This window comes from Pogona vitticeps, chromosome 10 (assembly GCF_051106095.1).
Source record: "Pogona vitticeps strain Pit_001003342236 chromosome 10, PviZW2.1, whole genome shotgun sequence".
Classification (NCBI taxonomy): Eukaryota; Metazoa; Chordata; class Lepidosauria; order Squamata; family Agamidae; genus Pogona; species Pogona vitticeps.
Window position 1 is genome coordinate 11,100,105 of NC_135792.1, and position 10,958 is coordinate 11,111,062.

General features: G+C 41.9%; 1 long non-coding RNA gene across 1 annotated transcript; it reads left to right on the forward strand.

The window, feature by feature from the left end:
• Positions 1 to 3,681: 3,681 nt before the first annotated feature.
• LOC144584345 (uncharacterized) lies at positions 3,682 to 5,922 on the forward strand. Its single transcript, XR_013538536.1, has 2 exons — positions 3,682 to 3,805; positions 5,221 to 5,922. It is a non-coding gene; the product is annotated as an uncharacterized LOC144584345 (long non-coding RNA).
• The last annotated feature ends 5,036 nt before the right edge of the window (positions 5,923 to 10,958 follow it).

Here is a 10,958-nt window from a genome sequence, read left to right on the forward strand (position 1 = left end):
GCTTGAAGGCCTGCTATTCTTCTAGTGAAGATCAAGAGTGGAAATGTCTTGCCAGAAATCTGCCTGGTATTCCTATAAAGGACTAAGCAGGCAAGAAGCTGCCTAGGAAGATTACAGATTCCTGCTTCTTGGACGAAGGTGGTAGAATCGTCTTTGTCCAAGAGAAGATTGTGGGTATTAATCTTGGTAGCCCAGTGAGATGTTGCACCTTGAGTCCAGTTCTCCACTCTGCCTTGTAGGGAGAAGGGACAGCCAATGTGGTTTGGGGCAAGGTGCAAAATCCCAGAGCGGATCGCTGAAGAAGAACTGTCAAACCACTCTCGAGTAGTCTATTCCTAGAAAACCCTGAAAGTGTTTGTATAAGTTTGAATTGGATCAATTCAATGTTAATTATTATTATTATTAGGAAAAATGAGTCAAGCTGGAGGTTGGAGTATCTCCTTTCTTGGTCTCTTCTTAACGACTTTATATCATTCATATGAAATCACTGGAGAATGTAAACAGTGTTAACCTTCCTACACCACTTCCTTTTGAGCACCAGCCACACTTGTTTTTTTTTTCAAAATTCATTTCTTAAAAAGATATATAAGAAGAGCAGATTCCCATGACTTTCGGTGGACTTGGCCCAGAATCGTGGCCAATAAATATTTAAAATAAACAAAAAGCGAATCAATTGACAAAAGTCTCAAACAACTGCTTTAACTGTTCATTTTAGCAGTGACTTATGTTGCAAAATATGAGCCTGATTAAAAGGAATTCTGTGAGTGTGTTTGGTATGCAGTATTTTTGTATTACAAATAGCTCTGTTCTAACCCACATTAACCCCATGATATGTGAATTTTGCCAACTCCCACTGTGTCTTTTAAATCAAATCCAGCGCATCACCAAGTGTGTTCTAATTTCTAAACAAACTCGTATTCCAGTCGAAGTCCTTTAATACTCTTCTGCAAATTAGACAATCTAAGATGAATGGAGTATCTTTGTTAATTATGGAGTTTAATTGATCAAAACTACTGGACAGGGTTTTATTTATAGCAATTTCACGCTGGATCGGGTTCTATAATATAAGCCAGTGTTGTTGTTTTTTAATGAAAGTTAACATATGCATTTATCCAGATACCCAGAAAATCAGATGTAGTCCGGTTATAATTTTAAAAATGGTATATAGAGGTGGCCAGGCTAGGGCGGAGTTTCTGCAAATGCTCATACCTGGAGATCACTCCCAAGCAAAGCTAATCTGATTCTCCTGTATTTAATGGAGCCAAAGAAAAGCCTAGTTCCCTGGTATCTGTATAAACAAGTATAAACCATGTTTCCCCCTAAACTTTTCAAACGAGAATAAGGGAGAGGCAAGGTAATGGACATTCAGTACTCCGGACACAAAGCAAGTGCTATCTTCCAGATGAATGTTGGTCTGCAGTTCCCATCATCTCTAGGCAACACAGCCAATGACAAGGAATACTGGGGCTTGCAGTCCAGCAATAGATACCGTATTTTTCACACCATAAGACACACTTTTTCCCCACAAAACGGGGGTGGAAAGTCTGTGCGTCTTATGGAGCGAAGAAAACATATTTTCCTGTTCTAAAAAAATTGGTGCGTCTTATGGAAAGGTGCATCTTATGGAGTGAAAAATATGGTATAAGGCTGTATTTTGCCGACCCCTGTTGAATTCATGCCTTTTCCTAATGGGACGATGAGTGAATTAAACCTAGAGCACTGGAAGGAGACTGATCCCAGACCTATGGCCTTTACATGGATGGCATAAAAGCCAATGAAGTCTTCCTGCAAGATGGATAGTGTAATCTGTTTGGGGCCATAAGTAGACCTTCAAAATTGATGGAAGAGCCTTAACGTTCAGAAAATAGGTCGCCTTCTGCCTGTCATTCTTCTACTTAAAAAAAAATTGTGTCGGAGTTGGATAGTATAGTACTTCTCAAGACATATCAAAATGAGATGGGACTTGTTTTTTTAAAAAAACAGCCTTTATTTCAATCTGGGGAGGGCCCATTGGGTTTGGGGAGGGCACACGGACTGCCCTCAAAAATGGCAGAAACCCCACAGAACAAAACTGGCAGTGGCCGGTAGTCCACTCAATAGGCTTAATTTTTTTGCTGGTGACGGTTGTGGCAGGGGAGTCTGTGTGGCCACTCAAAACAGCTTTGTGGGGCAGCATTAAATCCTGAGGTCACACTTTGTGTACCTCCGGCTTAAAGAGATGCTCTCTTTTTCCATGACCTCAACAAGTGACGTGAGCGTCACATTCCTTGCATTGCCGGGCTCAAAACGTGAACAAGCGAAAAGCTAATTCCCTTTTCTCTAATCTGGCCAATCCCTGGACCTGCAGTCGGGACGGACACACACACACACACGCAACACCCATCGCCAGTGACAATGGAAGAAATCTCTCTCCCTCTTTCAGCTTCTCGGCCTCCTTCGGATCACGGCCCTGCTGTTTGTATGTAATTAATTTTGCATGCCGGTAGGTAGCAGTGGTGAGCAGAAGCAACAACAGAGAGCTGCCAGTCAATGATGATAATTTATTATTCATTTCTGTTATAGGTGGGGTGTGCAGACAGTTACAGTAATAATTACTAAGACCAGAGTGTTTCCTAGGCAACCGGGTTTTTTTCCCCCTCATTCATGCTGTTGCGGCGAGTATGCCTGTAAAGCATGACATTGCTGTATTCTGAGGTTTGTTGCCCTCCTGCTGTTCCAGGTTTGAGGTTAGTTACAGCATCATAAGGGGCTCTCAAGCATAAAGAGCTCAGGCTGGGATTAAAGCCCAGAGAGAATGCTATCACCCGGTCTTTTCCTCTCCTCTTTCACTTTTAAGTAACAAGGTTATAAAAATGCAAATGCCATTTCTAGCTGGTTTATAACTAATATTGGTAAGGATTCCTTTAAGTTGGCAAATATTTTTTTGCCTCTTTTGTTTTTAAAAGAGGGAGGGGCAGAGAGGGAGGGAGAGGGAGAGACAAAGCCATTTTCATTATTTAAAAAATAAATAAATAAAAATCACAAACGGGCCTCCCCCCCCTTCCCTTCCTTGTAAACAGAATGTTGATCAAGCTGAAATGTTTAGCATTATAAATCAATGGGAAACCACTCTGTGGAGCTAATTGTCAGTGACATGTTCTTGTTGTTTATCCGTCCTTTTATGATAATGGTTCTTAAAGAGTAAAGTAACATAATTTCTGCCAGTGGAGAGAAGGTTCAGACCCTCCGTGTGATAAGACAGCTACAAAAGCGGTTGTTGTGATAGGAAATCTATCACCAAACAGCATTGTCCCGCATCATTGTGTGCGTGTGTGTGTGCGTGTCTGAATATTTTAAAAAGAATTTCCCTAGCATTTTATCATGAGGATAGAAAATATTGCATTCAAGTATGCCACACAGCGAGAATCCATCACCCCATTTTGCGTGATGGGTTGGGACGTTGACCCTTTCCGTCTGGAAGCAGGGGACGAGAGCAAAACTTCCGCTTAAACAAGAGATCATTCCATACTGCTGCTACACAGCCAGAGTTCCTTCCACCGAGATGAAATATTCGTTTCTGTAGAAGGTCTTGAGATATATGATTATTGCATTTAGATCTCTTTAAAAGGTTAATGGTGGCAAGGCTTCTCTGTGATATAAATGTTACTCAGACTTAACTCTCACTGCATTACATCTTTACAGTACATGTTGTTTAAGAACATGGTTCCATGGAGTCCTGTGGCGTTGATAGCGTGTTCATTTTGCGCTGGAGAGAAAAGCTCCCTTTTGTTCCAGAGGAAGCCCCTCGTCCTGTTGCAAACAAAAGGTAGGGATGTGTGTGTGTGTGTGTGTGTGTGTGTGTGTGTGTGTGTGTGTGTGTGTGTGTGTGTGTGTGTGTGCGCGTGCGTGCGTGCATGCATGACTGGGACTCAGCACACCCAAGGTGTCCTGGCTTGGGGCCCACAGTGTGTTAAACCACCTTCAGCCTTCACCCCAGGGTCCCCTTATGGATTTTTCCTCCCTGCTATTTTTTTTTTAAATCAATTTATGGATTTGTCTAATTGCTGGCACAACTTCTTTTAGCATTTAATTTCTGAGCTATGCCAGGGACTAGATGTGGAACTCTAGGCTTCAGGAATTCCCCTCTCCACCACAGACAGCTTGCTCATCCTGTGTAGGATCTGCATGGTGGATACCAGCCGCTACATCTCTAAAGCTCTACTGTAAATCTGTGGCCCTCAGATAATTCCGTGGCGTCATGAGCAACCTTAAGTTCTTCAGACTGCTCCAACAGGAACTGATCCCTCTCCCATTTCATGGAGGACATATAAGAGATTTTTTTTAGAAAGATGTGGTTGTACTTGCACATTCTTGACTATGTCCTCAGACAGCATGATAGCTTTTGTGGTGACTTGAGTGCCTATAGCTGTAGCTAGTCAAGCTCAGTGGTTGTAGTAATGTGCCATCAAGTCTCTGATCGTTATGAATCTCCAAAAGGTCAGCCCTGCTCAACTCTTGCGAACATAAGCCAATGGCTTCGTTTAGGAAGTCAATCCATCTCATCTTTGGGCTACATCTTTTCCTGCTGCCTTCCACCTTTCCCAGCATTATTCTCTTATCCAGAGAATCTTGCCTTCTCATGTCCCAAAGTAGGACAGCCTCAGTTTCAGCATTTTTGCCTCCAGAGACGGTTTAGGCTTGATTTGTTCTAGGACCCACTTGTTAGTCTTTCTGGCAGCCAAGAGTATCCGCAAAGATCTTTTCCAGTGCCATATTTCAAACCAATCAATTTTTTTCCCTCTCAGCTTTCTTTACTGTCCAGCTTTTAACACTGCAAAAGCCAAGCTTGAAGAGTTTCCTCATGAAGAGCAGTTTTCAGTGAATGTTAGATGAGTTTACCTCTTGGAGGTATGAGAGGATTTATAACATCATTGTCCTCTGTGTTCCGTAGCCCTATTTAAGAAAGCCCTGTTACAACGTTGTAACCCAGAGTCATATTTGAGAGAGCAGTACCCATAAAATAATTTCCTTTTCTGTATTGTTTTTTCCCCCTTCCTTTTGCACTTTGCATTTGCTGTGGAGCGAGTCTCTCACCACTGTAATGATTTTTGATGTTGATGGCTCAAGTGACTTTGTGCATCATGTTGGCAGAAGAAAACTATATTTGTATAGTAATATGTTATTCATAAGCCCTCAGTTTCTCCAAAATTTACAATTAATGTTTTTTTTCTCTTGTTATAGCAGTTAGAAGATCAATCAACATAAGCACTGTGTTTAACTGGGATAAACTACCATTGGCAGCAGTAAGAGATATTCGAAATGATTGCAGGAAAACTTTGAATGATACATCCTCTTTATATTAAGAAGGGATCCAAACACAGAGGTGGATTTTCTCCCAACCCCCCCCTTTTTCTTGTTTACAGTTCTTACATGATTTTGATATTGCCAAATTCTACTTTGTTTGAGAATTCTTGTGGAGATTTACCATATTTTTCGCTCCATAAGACACACCTTTCCATAAGACGCACCAATTTTTTAGGAGAAGAAAACAGGAAAATATATTCTGTTTTCTTCACTCCATAAGACGCACAGACTTTCCACCCCCCTGTTTTGTGGGGGAAAAGTGCGTCTTATGGTGCGAAAAATACGGTACATAAAATTTCTTGATTCTTCCATCTTTGGGCTGTATTGTATCAGAAGAGTCTCTCTACACCTGAAGATTATATGTACAGTCTTCTGTATTTTCTTTTGAGAATATTTGATCTGCAGTCCTATACATGCTCACCTTTTGATTTCAGCAGAATTCATTTGTAAGTATCTAGAGAAATGTAAATTATATTGTTTTTAAAACTATGGGAGGGTTTAAAAAAAGTCCTTGTTTCTCTTGAACCTGTGGTTCCCAATTTGGAGATAAACTGAATAAAACTAGTTGGTTCGGTGAATCTATTTCATATACTGTTTAAGCATATTTTGTATGTTCCTTTGCAGAAATTTCCAAGGTGGTAGCCATGTGTGAATTTCTTGGATTATAGTCTTGGTATGTAGACATTTATACATCAGCTAAAATCCTGCAGCACAACTTTATATGGCATAATGAGGATGACATAATTAGAAGTGGCCATCTTGGGGCTGTTTCAAGGCAATAAAAAAACTTTATTCAGGGATACCCTTTCTCCTGGGGCAGCTTTCAAGGCCCACAAAACACAAAGAGGAACGATTTAAAGCTGGAAAATCACAACTGCTGGGAACTGGGAATGGGATCAGTGGCAGCGATTTTCCAGCTGTAAACCGTTCCACCTCCCGTTCTGCAGCTCTCAAAGGCTGCCCCAGATGAAGGGGGAACCTAGGGGATCCCTGAAATCTGGAGGGCTCTGGAATTTTTTTTATGGCCTCAAAATGCCCCAGGATAGCCACAGTTGGCGACCTCATCCTTGTTCTGTGGCATAAAGTTGCACAACAGGATTTCAGTCGTGCTTCTACTTATATGTGCTTGCCTGCTGAAGCAACATGCCATGCATTTGAAAATATGGAGGACAATCCATGAAAACTGATGCTGAATAAAACCTCCTGGTCTTTAAGGTGACACAGCACTCTTGGTCATATCAGTACCTCATAGTTTATTAGCACATTTTTACACCTTTTGCTTTTATACAGTGCTGTGCTGTGCTTTATTATATAAATTGTATAACCACCTTTGTATTCAACTGGCCAAGTGAATGTTCTTGTTTTATTCTGAGAACTCTTCTAGAAAGTCATAGACATTTTCTTGATTCTTCCACCCTTGGGCTGGTTTAAGAATGTAAGCTGTGTTTAATCTGTCTAATTCAACTCTCTTTCACCTCATTGCTGCACAGTTATCTCTGGGAAGCCCATCAGCAAGGCATAAGTCAACTTCACCCTCCACTTCGTATTGCCCAGCAAATGGTGTACAGAGTCATACTGCCTCTGATGCTGAAAGCGATACAGAACTCTGCTGTCTAGTAGCCACTGATGGACCTCCATGGCTCTAAAGCTGTCCAAGTTGCCAACTGTCACTATAACTTTTGGTACTGAGTCCCACCCTTTAACTATATGCTATGTAAAGAAGTAATTCTTTTTATCTGTATCGCCTCTCCCACTATTCAGCTTTAGGGGATTATTCTAGATTCTAGTATGAAGCAACGGGAAAATGTTTCCCCCGTCTACTTTCTCAATGTTTCATTTTGAATGTTTCTCTCATTTTCCCTCTTATTGAAACCTCTCATCACAGGGAAGTTACTCCAACCTTTTCACCATTTTGATTGCATTTCCCTGTGCCTCCTGTTGTTGTTACAGGCCCGTCAAATTGCCTCTGACTTATGGAGATCTTGTGAACAAGTGATCTCTGAAACATTCTGTTCTTGACAGCCCTGCCCAGTCAGGTCTTGTAAACTCAAGCCTTGAGGGTTCTTCTATGTCCACCTTCTAAGGTTCTGCAGTATCCTTCTAGGATATTGTCTGCTTTATGGGTTTCTACAATATCCCACCCAACCTCACCTTCCTTTTCTTTCTTTCTTTCTTTTTTTGTATCATGAGCATGAAGATTTGCATTATAGGCTTGTACATATATGGAACTGGTGATTAAAAAAAACTTTTCCAATCACACCCAATAAAACTTGGGGGGGTGTTCCTGTTTTTGTTCATATAACAGCTGCACACTGAATGATTTTCAACAAGCTATCTGTGTCAGTCTCAAGATCCTTTTCTTGGTCAGATCCTTTTCACATCAGTATGTATTGCAAAACTCTGATTTTTTTTTTCTCTGTTATGCATCACTTAACACTTGTTTATAGTGATGCTTTGCCATTTAAATGCCCGTATTCTCCATCGGCAGAGATAATAATAACCTTTGAACTGCAGAGATGGAAGGGACCTTATGGATCCTTGAGTCCCCACTGTTAAGGAGGCCCAGTGGGGAATCGAACTCCCAACTCTGGCTCTGCAACCAGGTACCTAAATGTGTGGTCCTTTTGGACTTCATCACAACTCATTTATGTTCTTGACACCCTCAAATTATTTTGTGTTGTGAGCTAAAGTGGCCCTCATGCTACTCCCTCCCTAACCTTTTCAGATCTTGCATGAAGATTCTCTGTACCTCAATTTTGGCAGATACGCATCCTTCCTTCCTTCCTTCCTTCCTTCCTTCCTTCCTTCCTTCCTTCCTTCCTTCCTTCCTTCCTTCCTTCCTTCCTTCCTTCCTTCCTTCCTTCCTTCCTTCCTTTGATTTTCATTCTTCCTTCCTTCCTTCCTTTCTCTCTGTCTTTCTTTCCTTCCTTCTTTCTTTATTTCCGCCTTCCTTTCTTCGTTCTAACCTTCCTTCGTTCCATTATATCTTCCTTCCTTCCTTCCTTCCTTCCTTCCTTCCTTCCTTCCTTCCTTCCTTCCTTCCTTCCTTCCTTCCTTCCTTCCTTCCTGCCTGCCTGCCTGCCTGCCTGCCTGCCTGCCTGCCTGCCTGCCTGCCTGCCTGCCTGCCTGCCTGCCTGCCTGCCTGCCTACTGTATCTCACCAGTGTCTGCTGTTAAACTAGTGAGCTGAAGAACATTTTAGGAGACCTTTGTGCATGGACGGGGATTGTTTGACCCTCCAGATGTTGCTGAATTGCATCTTCCAGAATCCTCCACCATTGCCTGTGTTGGCTGTCAGGAGTTGCAGCCCAACAATAACTGGAAGCTTGCAATGTTGTTATCTCAGCTGTTAGAGCCATCTTTGCATTCACTTAACGGGGTCTTTTGTATTCTTCCCTTTGTTTGGCAGATTAACGTTATCCTTTATTCAATTTTAGGCAGCTGTATTGTGATACTCGGTGGAACAATATCAAATAGAATATAAAATATATATTATGTATTTAGCCCAACATTGTCGTCATGTCATGTGCTATCAAGTCAGCACTGTGACCTATGAATGAGTGGCCTCCAGATGGTCCTGTCATTAACAGACCTGCTTAGATCTTGCAAACTCAAGGCAGTGGCTTCGTTTATTGAGTCGCTCCATCTCGTATTTGGTCTTCTCCTTTTCCTGCTGCCTTCATCCCCCCCCCCCGAAGCCCATTAAACAAGCAGATGTAAACACACAGCGGAGGGTGGGCAGAATTCACCATGACCTGCCTTGCAATCTTAACCCCCCCTGTCTTTGTAAAAACAATTCCCGCATTCCTGGCTATATTCAGTCTCTAAAGAACCAGGAAGCAGCAAACTTTGCAAAACTTAATTGTGATAAATCAGCAGATACAACAAAAGCATGTTTATATTGTAGGCAGAATGGATATTTGTTTGAGAGTGAGCCCTGTTGGACTCTGTTTCCATATTCATATGTAAAAGAATCACTCTGTTAAATTCATAAACCTTTTAAGAAAAATGTCATCCCCTGTTCCACCTCGTTTTGTTTGGGCGAGGGAGGTGAACTGGAAACTGTGATTGCTAGCGGGAGATCTCTGTCAGGCCAAACCAACGTACGGTTACGCAAAAGTAAATCTCATTGGGTTCAGTGACACTTACTCCTAGATAAATGTTCATTGGAACCAGCCAGACTTTACTGTTTAAAACATACATGTCATCTTGGGCAGAAGAGAGACCTAGGACAAATCTACCAGCGGTAGGAAAGGTTTGCCCCATGCGGATCATTTCAAAAGCCAAGGATTTCTCAGAATCTTCCCAAATCTTGTCTTTTATCTGAAATCCCTTCATTCCATTTTCTCCTTTAAGCAAAAAAACATGACAATATATTAACAACTTGATATATGTAGCTCCCTACCCCAATTCCAAATCCCCTTCTTCCCCCTTCCCCCACCCCTTTTTGGCTAAAGATTACACTGCATCCTAGACAAAGGAAATATTTAAACTGTTAAATCTGAACAAAGATACAGTCGGCATATGACTTCTCTGAAGCCCTATAAAAATTCTTTAAAATTGCCTATTCACTCAAATTTACTGAGTGTAGCAAAAATGTCAAAGGCATAAAGTCAGAGAAGATTGAATAAAATAATGCAGAAAGACAGATTAGTCATGCACAGACCCACACAGCCTTTCACAGCACACAATACCACTTTTTATTACCGCTCTAACTTTACAAAGGCTATGCTCAATACATAGAGGATGATACATGGTCAGTCATGTAATCTGCCTTTGATTCGGAGACTCATTTATCTGGGCCCCTTTCACAAAGACATTGATGAGAGATTTCACTGTTTCCACGGCATTGTTTTATTTATCATATATAATGGCTGCTGAGGGTTGGGGGGGGAGAGCATTGGGGGGGGGAAGTAGGAATTATGTCACAGATTCCCAAATAAAGGAATTGCATAGAAGAGATTTCTTGGTTAGACTTGATACGAGATAACAATTGCCTCTCAGTCAGGTCCAGCCCTACTATTAAGCAGAGTGAGCAATCTGACTCCAGGCAGTAAAGGAAGTGATCCTATGCCAGGGTAGCAACTGTATTTGCCCCCTCCATGGCTGGCCTTTTTCCCCCCTTGGATCTTCCACTGGAGAAGGAAACAGTTAGGGCATCTCCAGGGTTGGGATTAGTTCCTCCTTTGTTCCAGGGATGTGTCTGGGAAATGAAGGGGTTGGGATCCAAAGTATTTTCCCCCCAAATACTCAAAATATTTTTTCCCAAATAAATACTCAACTCCCAAGCAAACTGCACCAGAGCACAGAGTGCTACTCTGCTGGCCACAGAGACTGGCGAAACATTAGGGAGCACAATCTTCAGAAAGACGGTCAAAGAGCCCGAAAAACCCACGACAACAATTTTTCCCCAGTCTACCCCTGGGATGCTCGCAGGGCATTTTTCTTTTGACTTTACAGAGACAGGAGCACCAGTCAGGGTGAGCAGTCATGATAATAAAAGGAGGGGGGGGGATGAAATCTTTGGGACAGAGGATCCTATAGTTGTTGCAGGATCCCCCTAGACCTATAGAATGGCAGTCCTAAATGGCAACAAATTCTTTGCTACTTAGTTTA